This window comes from Odocoileus virginianus, chromosome 26 (genome assembly GCF_023699985.2).
Source record: "Odocoileus virginianus isolate 20LAN1187 ecotype Illinois chromosome 26, Ovbor_1.2, whole genome shotgun sequence".
NCBI lineage: Eukaryota > Metazoa > Chordata > Mammalia > Artiodactyla > Cervidae > Odocoileus > Odocoileus virginianus.
In genome coordinates, this window is record NC_069699.1 from 37,454,448 (window position 1) to 37,468,616 (window position 14,169).

At 40.8% G+C, this 14,169-nt stretch overlaps 1 protein-coding gene across 16 annotated transcripts in view; it reads left to right on the plus strand.

Moving 5' to 3' along the window:
• The window catches only part of FHIT (fragile histidine triad diadenosine triphosphatase), a 1,472,927-nt gene that overhangs the window by 607,497 nt on the left and 851,261 nt on the right, over nucleotides 1-14,169 (plus strand). For 2 of the 16 annotated variants that reach the window (XM_070455766.1, XM_070455769.1), the window contains one exon: nucleotides 1,155-1,226. The exons of the other annotated variants lie outside the window; for them this stretch is intronic. The gene's annotated coding sequence lies outside the window, so the exon portion shown is untranslated. The remainder of the gene's footprint in view (nucleotides 1-1,154; nucleotides 1,227-14,169) is intronic. 16 annotated transcript variants of the gene reach the window in all.

The window sequence follows — 14,169 nt, forward strand, 5'->3', positions numbered from 1 at the left end:
ATCTTCTGACTTCCTCTCTGGTTGGCTGACTCCCTTTGGAACCATACAGAGAAGAATATTCTGAGAAATGTAAGTCTTGCTGTCTGCTTTGCAATGCAGATTGCTGAGAAGAAGTTGATAATTCAGGATTGATAATAGATTATCCAACATCCCTTATTTGTTTATTATTTTTAAACTTTTTATTGGCATAGAGTTGATTTACAGTGTTGTTTTGGTTTCAGGTGTACAGCAAAGGGAGTGAGTTGTATATGTGTCCAGGCTTCCCTGGTGGGTCAGTGGTAAAGGATCCACCTGCCAGTGCAGGAGACATGGGTTTGATCCCTGGGTCAGGAAGATCCCCTGGAGAAGGAGATGGCAGCCCACTTCACTGTTCTTGCCTGGGAAATTCTATGGGCAGAAGAGCCTGGCGGGCCATAGTCCATGGGCTTGCAAAAGAGTTGAACATGACAGTGACTAAACAATACATATATCTACTCTTTTTTAGAGTATTTTCCCCTATAGGCCATTACAAAGTCTTGAGCAGAGTTGCCTTTGCTATACAGTATGTCATTATTAGTTATCTGTTATATATATAGTAGTGTGTATATGTCAATCCCAATTTTTATAACAGGGATATCCATTCCCTATAACTTTGGCTTCTCCAAAGTCTTCTCTTTTTTTAAAAAAAACATGTGCAAATGAATTTTTAAAATACAGCTTTACCTGACTTTACCTATAAAATGACCATATGATTCAGTTCTCCTTCTACAGTCTTGAAACATTCTCTTTGTACATCTCTTATAATAAATAACCATATTTATATGTGAGTTCTGCAAAATGTCTTCTTCCTCTATTGAATAATAATCCTGTTGACAGAAGAGATTCTTTTATGCCTGAACATGCCTTGCAGTGTCTGACAGTATAATACACATAGTAGGTACTAATAAAATGTTTGCTTAATTAATTAATGGATAATATTACTTGATATACTGTTATGACCAATTTAACTCACTGTATAAGTAAATTGTACCATCACTTTGTTCTGACTAATAACTATAACTAAAATGAATGCCCTGCTTAAATTTCTGATTTATTAGTCCTTTTAAAAATGTTTTTATTGCTGTTTTTTTCCTAGTCTAGTAGCCTGATGGTTTGCACTAATCTTTACCTTTCAGTTCAGAGTCATGAAGTCTTATTAGACATGTTGCGTTCAGTCTGCAGTCATGTTTCCTACATCATCATACCTGGTACGTTTGAGAGCAGTCGAATGGCTTCTCTAATGATTCTAGAACACTGCAGTGAATGACAAATTACAGGTGTCTAATATTATATGATTGGTAAATGACTGTTTTGTGCTTTATTTCCATCCCTCCAGGAAGGCTAGATTATTCCCAAATAGCAGATTGCCATATGAAAATGCCAGTATTTACTCTCTGTTGATCCAAGGTAACAATTCAGAAACAATCATTTGATATAAGACACTCATGATTTTTTATTACAAATTGGTAACTAGTTAGGAAGGATAAGTCTCTAAGGAACCCTGTTATGATTGGGTTGACCTTCAGGTTCAATAGGATAGGTTAGCAAAGAATTTCTTTGCTTTAAGTCCACATTATTGTCTAAATACAATAGGTGTTTGGTTTTATTTTAGTTCCCAACTTAATTTAGGTTATTTTAAAATCTCAGAACAAAAATTATGTTTCTAAAGTGATATTAACACAAAAAATTCAAATAAAACCAGGAAATATCTACTGAGTTTCTCATGTGGTGCTGCCTTTTAACTGGTATACTCTTTTCCTTTGAGTTAAGTGTTAACAAAAACACAGTTTCACTTTGGTTTTTGCTTTTTACTCTTGGTGTGCACCTACTTGTTAACATACATCCCCCCAGGTCTATTTCTAGTCATAGCTGTTTATTAATGCTGCTGCTTTGCTTACTTGCCTCAGATTTCTCTCTCTGCCTCTTTCCACCCTGCATCTCTATCTGCCTTAAGCTATTTTCTGCTCAGTTGGTTTTCTTTCAGCCTTATTGCTGAAGACTTTGGTCTGGGACTTTGCTGATCCTATTTGTGGACCTGCATACACTCTCCACCTCGCTTTCTGCTTCATTGCCTCCTTCTCACAGGTGACCTGCACTCAACTCACCTCTGCTGAAGAGCATCCAGGAGTGCCCACCCCCTTCCCCACCGCCAATTGCCCTGTCTTTAGAATCCCCTCTGTGCTGCACTATATGGGGGATAAACTACAAGCACCTTAGCCCCTCCAAGGGTGCCACAGTGGCTCTTTAATGCCTAAGGGCTGGTGGGCAAGAGTATCTAAGGCTTGGACAGAGGGAATAAGAGAGAAAGTGAATAAAAGAAAGAAACGGAAGTTAAAGGGGAGGAAATGGGGAAAGAAGTGGGGATGCAGGAAAAAGAGGATGGAGAGTACAGAAAGGAGGGGAGGGCTAAAGAGTAAAGAGAGGAAAGATGCACTCATTCCTTGGCTCCACAGGGATTGGTTCTAGGACATTCTGCAAATACCAAAATCCAAGGACAGTCACCTCATAGTTTAGGCACTCAGTGTTAGCAAGTTCCGCATCCATGGATTCAACCAGTTGCAGGCTGTAAACACAGTACCCAATCCATAGTAGTTTTAACCTGAGGATATATAACATGCAGGTTCCCAGGGCTAGCTATATTTATAGCCAGGAAAGCTATTCCAAATTCCTGTGAAAAACTGCTCTTCATTTAAGAGCCAACATTTTCACATTTATTTACTAAACTCCAGGGTTCACTTAGTTTTGTTGCAATTCTGACTCCATTCTCTTGGTGCCTTTGTTGCCCTCCTTGCTCCAGCCCACCTCTCACCCTTCCTGCTTACCCCCAGACCATCCTTTTGCCTCGGCAACATGGGCTGTCTTTCCTTCTCTCTCACACGCGTTCACAACCAGCTCTCAAGATCACACTTAACCTGTGACGTGTGAGACTGCCAATTTGGGGCAGAACTCAACCGAGTCATGCAAATACCAGGCAGGATGAATCACAAGCTGGAATCAAGGTCACTGGGAGAAATATCAACAACCTCAGATATGCAGATGATACCTTCCTAATGGCAGAAAGTGAAGAGGAACTAAAGAGCCTCTTGATGAAGGTGAAAGAGGAGACTGAAAAAGCTGGCTGAAAACTCAACATTCAAAAAATGATGATCATGGCATCTGTTCTCATCACTTCATGGCAAATAGATGGGAAAAAATTGGAAACAGTGGCAGATTTTATTTTCTTGGGCTCCAAAATCACTGCAGACAGTGATGGCAGCTAGGAAATTAAAAGATACTTGCTCCTTGGGAGAACAGTTATGACAAACCTAGACATTGTATTAATGTCTAGACATCACAAACCTAGACATCACTTTGCCAACAAAAGCCCATCTAGTCAAAGCTATGGTTTTTCCAGTAGTCATATGTGGATGTGAAAGTTGGACTACGGAGAAGGCTGAGCTCCAAAGAATTGACGCTTTCGAATTGTGGTGCTGGAGAAGACTATTGCGAGTCCCTTAGGCTGCAAGGAGATCAATCAGTCAGTCAGTCCTAAATTGACTGATTGATCAACCAGTCAGTCCTAAAGGAAATCAACCCTGAATACTCATTGCAAGGACTGATGCTGAAGTTGAAGCTCCAATGCTTTGGCCACCTGATGGGAAGAGCCAGTTCACTGGAAAAGACTCTGATGCTGGGAAAGATTGAGGACAGGAGGAGAAGGGGGCAACAGAGGATGAAATGGTTGGATGGCATCACTGACTCAATGGAAATGAGTTTGAGCAAACTCTGGGAGATAGTGAAGGACAGGGAAGTCTGGCGTGCTGCAGTCTTTGGGGTTGCAAAGAGTTGGACACGACTTAGCCACTGAACAAAACAACCCAAGGACTCTTATACTTTATAGGGAGGTGAGTCAGGGAAGTAAAAATCAGAGATCAGAATGATAAGAAAGTTCTGGAGAGTTTCAGGGTTGACATCTCCTACTAATGTTCAGAGCCATGCTCCTGCAGGCAAGATCCCCTTCCTATTTTATGTAAGTAATGACATTTTGATATTCTTGATTCTTAATACTGGAAATGGCAGCAAGGGTAATAGAGTCAATCTCATAAAGCGTGGATTCCAAATAGCTTTTGTCATTCTTGCCAAGTGTGATTTGTTGCCAGCATATACCTGCGATGCTGGGTAGAGCGGCATTTGAAGGCTGTGTGTAGACACATTGGAAAGAGTTCTGTGATCGGAAAGCAATATCTGCTGCAGCAGGAGGAGGTGGGAGTGGTGTTCTGTGTGCCATGCATTTGTTGATCCAGTCTTAAAGTTTTTATAAGAACATTTAGTATTTTGCACAGATCGTTTATAGATTTAGATAGCCAGAGAGGAATGGAATCCCTTCAGAAACTTTTGTTCTGTAATGGTCCTTCACCATCATCCTGATTTATTTTCTTCAACCTTGCTGCAGGTAACCTGACTGTAAGAAGGGTGCATATGTTAATAAGCAACAGATATACCTTTGAAAGTGAAAGTGAAAGTTGCTCATTCATGACCAACTCTTTGTGACCCCGTGGACTACACAATCCATGCAATTCTCCAGGCCAGAGTACTGGAGTGGGTAGCCTTTCCCTTCTCCAGGGGATCTTCCCAACCCAGAGATTGAACCCAGGTCTCCCATATTGCAGGCAGATTCTTTACCAGCTGAGCCACAAGGGAAGCATTTGCCCCCATATTAAAAACTATCCAATAACCAAATAGTTATTCTCTACTTCTAAGGCAAGGCACATGGTTCTTTATAATAGTATAAGAAGGTATTTTGCTTTTTTGTTACAACCAAGTCAAGAGTCTTTTGGTGGAATAATCCATTTGGTGTAATTGTAGAAGGTGAGGCTTGTTTGACTTCTATAACAGACATATTTGCTGTAGGGATGTATGTATGTACTATAGAGTTTGAGACCTATAAGGCAATTTAGATGACTTTCAATTCATGTGATTTGAAGAATGAAGATCAGAGACTATGTGACTTATTCAGGGCTTCACAGTTAGCTCATAACTCATCTTTCTTTTGCATAAAGGATTGGCCTCTGTGTTCTATTTGACTGCTTTTCTTTGAAGGCCATGAAGAGCCTACACAAGCTCACTGCCAGAGAGGGAGCCATAGGTTTATGTGTGAGGGGAGCGATGAGTGGCAGGTGAGCAAGCCACATTCGGTGGGCGAGAGTCATTAGGTAGAGCAGGTGGGGGCCAGGTGAGTAATGGGACATCTCACCAAGAGCTTTGAAGGAACCAGGATGGTATCAGGATGGACCACAGGAGAAAAGGAAGGGAGGGTTGTGTGACTGCCTGGAACAGAGCCAGAGTGTCCCCCACCCCTACTGCGTGTGCACACCGGAGCACACACACACAAGTAGCTCTCACTGACTGTCATTTCTGTGGTGTGTGTGTGTAGAACCAGTTTAAGGATTCAGGACAAGAATAATACTAAACCACCTTCTCCAGTTACACCAAGTGGATTATTCCACCAAAAAACACTTGGTTTTGCTGTAACAACCAAAATGCCATCTTATACAGTTATAAAGAACCATGTGCCTTGCATTCTATGCAGGTATCTTTGTTAGACATTATCTCCCCAGTAGATCAACTCAGTTGTTCAGTGATGGGGTGGTGATATTCAGACAGGAAAATCTTTAAACCTAGTCTAGAATGGACCTAAAAGTTAGGAGGTCTTTGTCCTATTATACATAAAAATGCTGTAGAACTTCCAAAGTACTATAAAAATCACAGGTTTTACCTTGATGCTAATGCATGAACAATAGTTTATTTCCTTATATGTATGAGGAGAAGCTTGGACTAAAGGGCCATTCCTTCTCTGATAGCCTATGGTGTATTTCCATGATAGTAAGCTTGGTTTTGATGTGAATATCTGCCTGGGCATGTTTTATCAAAAGGCAAGTCTGATCATCCTCTCTCTTTTTGAACAACTGGACTTTCTGTTTCCCCCTGGACCTTCAGTGCTGTGTTCCCGGTGCCTAGCCCAGTACCTGGCCCCCATGGGCGCTCCTGTGGGGAACATCTGTGGGGTCCATAAGTCTCAGCAGGATGGGGAGACTCTCTTCTCTCCGTTTTACTATCCTTGTCCTGAAGGGAGAGGCAGAGTTCTCCAGACTGACTTGGGGGGAGGCCACTCTGTCCCTGCACAGCCTCGACGACAGAGGAAAACAGAAGGGAGCTTCTGGTAAATTTCCTCTTAAAGACAGACAGCAATCTAGAAGAGCAGCCTGGAGGTAATTTGATTTTATTATTAACAGTTTTTGAAAGTTTGCCATAGTTTTCTGAGCCCTTTCAGGTAGGCATATATGGGTCCTTAATGCTTCTTCATGTTGATTCTGTGACTATTCCTAAGAGTTCTCTCAAGAAACTGAAATAAGGTCAAGTTGTTCAAATACTTACATAGGACTCTGGAACCTATTGTGCCCATGTTGGTCTCCTAAAACACTCAGAATTTTATTAATGCTGTTATGCCTCATTCTCCAGGGAACTGTGTGGAAACTCTAGCGTGGAATTTTATTTCAGGGCAATCAGGTCAGATTCTTTTTGTGTGCATGAATTTGTTGTGTTGTTTTAACCTCTGTATTTATTTATTCCTTAGAATTAAACTCCAATATCTTTAATGAATAGAAACAATGTCAATAATTGAAACACCTTATAAATATTTAAATGAATCACAAAATTATTTGGCAGGTGAAGGTGAGTACATCTAGAAACTTATTATATAGCTTACACTTGGCAATAGACATTTCTAACTGTTCTCACCATGCAAATGCACAATAATGGCTTAATATAAACAAATTACTAGGGGAATGAAAATGAATATAGTTTTGACACAAGTAGAATAAAACTCATATGCATAAATATAGTAAAAATAATAGTGCATTTTATTTACTTGTGTGGTGTCTAGCTACAGCTGCATTCTAGCTGCTTTGTAATAAAATTATAGCAACCGATTAAATACCGATTAGCTGGTTAGAGACAGATCAGATTATAGCAACAATTAAAATCAGCGTAGAACAATGTATTCCATCAGTCTGCTCTTCCTTCTGCAAACAAAGTCTTGGAATAAATTTCTTTATTATGTATATGTGCTTTGTGTATGCAGTCTGTATTATTCTGATAGCAGGAACTCTGGGCTTGACACAAGGAGGGTGGGAAGTTTTACCCAACTTGTGAACTAAGAAATGAAACCTTTGAAGCATGTCCAGCTAGGGGTACAGTATAAACAGGGTGCTCAGGAGGAAATGAATGGGTGTGCTGTGTGTGAGGCAGGGTGATATCTGCCTGAGCTGAGTGGACAGAATCATGAAAAATGCTTTACCACGGGAAAGCAAAATAGTGAACTCCATAGGAGCAAATTCCGGGAGATAGTGGACAGAGGAGCCTGCAGTCAGTGGGGTTGCAAAGAGTTAAACACAATTTAGCGTCTAAACAACAACCACAAATCTGTATCAAGTCATACAAAGATATGGCAAAACTGTCTATGGATAGACTGTCATGCCACTTTAAAGACTGATGCATGATTACTTAGATCTTATTTCTTCCAAATATACTCAAAAGAAAACAAATTACAAATTTTACCCAATAGGTATGTAAACTCAAGGCTTTCCCATTAATGGGAAGCATTACTATGTCCATCAATGGAAATCCAAAAAATCCACCAGCATTTTTAATCCTTGTGTTGCTTATGCCTCTGAACCTGAGGCCTCTTCTCCCCTTGTTAATGGGGAAATTCAGACAGGGGACACCGCACTGAGACCTGATCCTTGACATAACAAAAACGATTGAACAGGAATTTAAACAGAAATATTATTACATTTCTCATCATGTGATTTGATTATTTAATGCCAGCCCTCTGCGGTGCCTCCAGCCCTCTTCTATGTGTCTGTGGTGGTGTGTGTCCTACCTGTAGGAAGGCAGCTATGCTTACCACTGTACCACCAACACTGTCCTGCGTGACCAGCCCCGGGCTGGTGGTGGGAGAGCAAGGCTTTTGTTTCAAAGCTGCCGTTCACTAGCTATAGCATCTCTGGCTTTTACTTTCTTTTGCCAACTTATAGGAATATTTCAAAGAGGAGACAAGAAAATATTTGCTCTAGACAAGAGCAGATGGGCAAGTGAGTGTATTTAATTCTGAGGATCAGTATTAGGAAGCCAGTTCCCCTGCTTTCTCTCCTCTCTTAGGACCAAGCCTGCTGCTGAGGACACAGTTCTGCTCTCTCCTCCAGAAAGAGATTTTTCAAAAGTGAAATGATTAGTTCCTCAGTCATGTCGACTCTTTGTGACCGCATGGACTATAGCCCGCCAGGCTCCTCTGTCCATGGAATTGTCCAGGCAAGAACACTGGAGTGGGGTGTCACTTCCTTCTCCAGGGGATCTTCCTGACCCAGGGATCCACCTCAGGTCTCCCGCTTTGCAGGCAGATTCTTTACTGTCTGGGCCACTAAGGAAGCTTCAGAGATAAGAGCTCAAACCTGGCAGGAGGGGGCCCATAATTTATAAGGAGGGGAATAAGGTGAAGGACTTCCGCATACTTTACTTACTGCTATTGTCAGTCAGGACATTCCTCTCTCTCATAGGCCATGATGAATACCCTCTAAAAGCCACAGGGGATAAAATTTCACCAAGAGCAGGAAAACTATTTTGAACCTGTGAAGTCTTTCCTGGATGGATTTATGACATGCTGGTTTCTGGTACAGAGGTCAAAGGATAGAATTTACCAAATTTTTATTAGTTCTGAGATAATATGAATTTAAAAATATACCAATAATATAGTTATTAGAGAATTTTAAAATCTATACATTAAATATACACAGCATTTGAAAAGAACTTTCATTTATGAAACAATAAATGTGAAGAAAAATGGTTATTTTAGCATTAAAACAATATTTCTGTCTTGGTATTCACACCATCGATGTGATTCACACATCGCATTCACACCATTCGCATCATCACCCCATTTCTTTACAGTCTCATCTATTCATATGTCACCTGAATATCCAGTATTGGTCTCTCTGTTTATGTGACTCTCACTGAATGGCAAAGCTGGATAAGAATGCACATCATTTAAGATTTGATTTTTCTTTTGTATGAGATACATTTTCATTAGCCTAAAAAATTAATTTGCTATGTGGCATTGCACTGGAACATGAGCTTGTGATATTGTTATAATGATATCAGGTCCAGTTTCTATTTAGCCCAGCTCTTTTTCTTCCTGGTAAACAGACAGCCACACACAGACATATACAGATGCATGTGTGCACACACACACATACACACACAGCCAAAAGAAAGCTAAGTCATCCTTTATTATTAGGTCTTAGGATGATTGCACATACAAGAACCCTGGAAAGTTGGACTGAACTTTTGGTGCATTCTTTAACCTGCATTCAAGTAGCTTCAATGGGCTTGATCCAGAGCTGACTCTTTTTCTTCTGCTCTAATTAGGAGTCACATCTGACCTGAGCAGTGGGAGGGGCTGTCAATGTAGAACAGCATAGCGCTAGAGGAAATGGAACCAGAGAGCAAGAGAGTAGGTTCACGTCTGGTTGGTGTGGGTTCAGGCTGCTTAGCATCAAGCTTACTCAGTCTGGGGCATTATCGTTAGGGATGGTGGCTGCTGGAAATGAAGAGAGAGATTTCCTCACTGGATGAGCAGGTAAGGAGAGACAGAAATTGCACTGTGCCCCTCTGGAAGCTCTATCACAAGGAAGCAGAGTTCTCTGAATGGAGTTCCTTTCTCCCTGGAATGGGGGAATTACTTGTCCTAGTCCTCCCTCATCCTGAGAAGGCACAAAGGAGATGGAGGCGGGAGGAGAGAAGCCTGGAGTGGAGGCAGATAAGCTGCTGCAGTATTAGCCTAGAGACTTGTTGTTGTTACTGTTTAGTTGCTCAGTCGTGTCTGACTTTCTTTGACCCGATGGACTGTAGCCCACCAAGCTCCTCTGTCCATGGGCTTTCCCAGGCAAGATTACTGGAGTGGGTTGCCATTTCTTTCTCCAGGGGATCTTTCCAACCCAGGGCTGGAACCCGTGTCTCCTGCATTGACAGGCGGATTCTTTACCACTTAGCCACCTGGGAAGCCCAGAGGTACAAAAGAGAATAGTCAGTCCTCTCTCCATCCTTTCTGTTTTTCTTCTGATATTCACAGAAATTTAGGTTTCTCACCTAATTCTCAAGAATAGATACATTTTTATGACATGTTTTCCCCTAAACTAGTGAAATGTGTATAGAAGCATAAACTTGTAGTTAGACTGAATGTTAGAGTGAGTGGAGGGAATGATTGGGTAGGGGGAGGAGTGACTTTGTCTGGAAATGTTGAAGACATAACGTTTATGAGACATGTGGTTTGGAAAATTGTAATCTTCGCAACATTTACTCAGTGCCCACCGAATGTTCAACACCTCCACTACCTCAATTAAAAATAATCAATCTCTATCATGCTGATGAGTTGCTCTGAAAATAACTACCAATTATCCCAACTTCAGTAGAGAAGATAATATACTTTTAATTGGGAGCTGACTGGAGAGGAATATAGAGATACTAATAGATATTTCGTAAGAAAGCTTTCTGTATCTTGAGAAAGAATTCTACCATTCAACCACCCTTTCAGACAATGAATGTGAAGGTGTCGTCTTCCAAGGAGACTCCCTGAGGAAGTAAGTGCCTTCTTACCTTCTTGGGGTGCCATGAAAATGAGAGAGATATCTGTCAGCAATCCAAGGTTCCTGTTTCTGTTGTCTTAGAATTTATAGCTTGTTAAAAAAAATTGCTGGTGGTTTCCAACTTGAAAAAGTGATGACTTGACTTCTGTGGTGTGGTAATTACGTATGGTCTTCGGATATCAAAGTGGCTGTCATAAGGAAGAGGGACTAAAATTTATTCTTTCTAGTTCCTGATGATGAATGCAAGTAAAAGGGAAGCTAATATTGTTGTTCAGTCACTCAGTCATGTCCAGCTCTTTGCAACCCCATGGACTGCAGCACACTAGGCTTCCCTGTCCTTCACTATATCCTGGAGTTTGTTCAAAGTCATGTCCATTGAATTGGTGATGCCATTCAACCATCTTATCCTCTGTCATCCCCTTCTCCTCCTGTCTCCAATCTTTCCCATCATCAGGGTCTTTTGCAGTGAGTTGGCTTTTTGCATCGGGTGGCCAGAGCATTGAAGCTGCAAGCTGATTTTAGCCTGAATTAATAGCTTCACAGCAATTACAGAAGACTACTGGCAGAATGATAATTTCCACAAAATAGTGATAATACTATTAATGGAAGGATTTCAACTGACCTACGGTTCTTTGGAAGCAAGTGACCAATCAGCTTGAGCTAATATATGTTTAAAAAAATTATAAGAAGGCTATCTGGGAACTCACAGAATCAAGATGGGAGCAGGAAGACCAGGCTTAGAAATAGGAGATGGGTGAAGATTGAGTCTACTTGGCTGTTGAGGTGCTTCTGGAGTAATGAATGAAAGACTGCATCATGTGTCACCCTAGTTAGGATTCAAAATCCTTTGAGAGAACGGCCAGTTCGCTGAGCTAAGGGTACATGCTCATTCTTTGTCCGTATGGAGTGGGACAGCAGAATATCTTCCAGAGGTTGCTAGGGATGCTTTCAAATTTTGTAGTGGAATGGTAGGTACCTAATTTACCATCCTACAAAGACTGCCTACAATATGGGGGAGATTCCCCAAGAAGGAACCAGGATTACAAAAAGGGAATAGGAGCTAAGGAACCAAAAATTAGCAAGGAATATTTAGTACAGAAACTGGATGGACGTTCATTAAGGCCATCATAAAGGAGGATTGTTCATTGGGCAAGAAGCTAGATAGTAATAAAAAGACTTGGTCCTTGTGACTCCAGTAATACTCATGGGCAAGAATCCTTGAGAGATTAGAGCTTCGGCCACCTTAAAGATAGCCAGGCAAACTTGGGTGATAGCATCATCTGCTTTCAAGGATGGTATCTAGGGACTTCACTGACAGTCCAGTGGTTAAGACGCCATGTTTCCACTGCAGGAGGTGTGGGTTCCATCGGGGAACTTACGATCCTATATGCCATGTGGTGAGGCAAAAAAAAAAAAAGGTATCTGGGAGTGGCTTCCATTTGTATGTTTTAATCTGGGATAGAGAGACCAAATACATTTGATATGCTCTAAATCTTGGGATTCCTTACCATTTTCTCTCTCCTCCTCTTCTACCTCCTGTGAAAGTTTCTAAACTCCATTTTGGACAACCTCCTCAAAACCCCTTAAGCAAAAATAGGTGCTCCTTCATTTTGTTTCTGGAATATAAATAAAAATCTTATTACACAGTTTCCCACTGGACCACGAGCTCCTTGATGCAGGGACCTAGTCTTTTATTACTGGAGTTTAAACACATACCACAGGGACAAGGAGATGAACAAGTTGAAAGATAAAGAGAGAGTGACCAGAGGCCTCACAAGGTTGGGTTCTGTACAGCGCCTTCTCTAACTGCCTCCTCAAACATGTTCTAATCCATATACTCTTGGTCCTAAGCAGTGTGAATATTTGATCTCCTGGTATCTGTCAGGTGAAACCTTTCTCTGAGAAGCTGAAGGCATTTCACTCTATTGATTTGTTCTCACTAGAGCTGAGCTGTCAGTGGTAAGTAGGCATTTGTTTCTATTATGACTGTCAATAGTATGATTTCAGATCACTTTTATCCTAGTGGTTTCAAGGGATCACACTTTTAATTTACAAAGCCAGCTCCCTAAAACTGAAGCAGACCAAATCTTATTAAGCCATATACCCTAAGCTTTCAATTTATGGGCATTATTATTGGGAGAAATCGTCATATGAACAAAGGTAGCTATGGAAGCGTAGAAATCACACAACAGCAACAACAAAAACTGCTATGAAGTTTTAGAGAAGAGAGGAAATCACAAGCAAACAGAGGAGAGACTGAATGAAGTCAGAAAGCCCTTGTTTCAAATACACTGTGGGTAGATTTCTTACCTTCTGATTACTGTTACTCCTACTAGTTTGTGAAATCTGTGAAATGGGGATGATGAGAGCAATGTAGTTCCTAAGGTTATTATGAGGATGATGAGAGCAATGTAGTTCCTAAGGTTATTATGAGGATTCAGTGAACCTATTGGTTCCTGGTTTATTCTCCACCCTACATAGATTCCAACCTCCTAGGCAATCGTAGGGGGAGGGAGAGTGAGCAGAGATTTGCAATCTCAGGGCTCCTCACATAAGACACCAAGAGCATGCCCCTCCTCGTTTCCTGGTCCACGCTGCTTCCTACAAAGGGCAGAGGATGATGAGTGGAATAGGAGACTACATGTAGCTGCATAATTTGCCACCTACACTTAATTGGTCAGAGCTGCTAGGAGAAGCAACACTCGGAATAGCAAAACTTTCCAGCTATGTTGTTTTAACCTTACCCTTTCACACTTAAACCAAGTTCTTCCCCTTCAGGGCTTAATTATTTGCAGCAAAAATACATCTTAAGCTTCTTTTAGATTGTCTCCTAAAATGGAATTGGTCTCTGTGTGTGTCCCTAACTCTAATTACTGTTTTATTTATTAATATTGGCATGTGATTTTTATCTTTATAATGGTTGGAATCTTGTTTCCAGGACAACCAGAAGCTGCCAAGATCTTTGTACCTATAGGGTCAGAGTCCTACTATAATCTTGGTTCCTTTCACTTTTGTGACCAAAAGTATTCAATTAGTTCCATAATTCTGTCAGCTTTCTCTCTTTGTATTTTCTCTTCACACAAGGTTAGTTTCACCTGTGCAGTTATTTCTAAATACATATACTAATGTACATCCTATTTATCTAAAATCTAACCTTAATGGCTTTCTCTTCTACTACCCAGTGGCTCCGGTTGTGATGAGGACTTCCCACTGAAAATTGTTACTACATACAAACCACTTGGAACAGCATTAAGCACACAGTAGGCTCTCAGTGAATCTGAGCTGTTATTATTCTCATCATCATCATTATTACTAGAATCACCCTATGGTTATTCTGTGGATTAAATAATAAAATATTTATAAACTATGTTAGCATATTGCTTAGCACATTGTAGGCCCTCAATCATGTTAGGTACTGCTAGTTATAGGAGCAGAAGCTAAAAATTTAGTTAAGAAAATAAAGCATAGCATC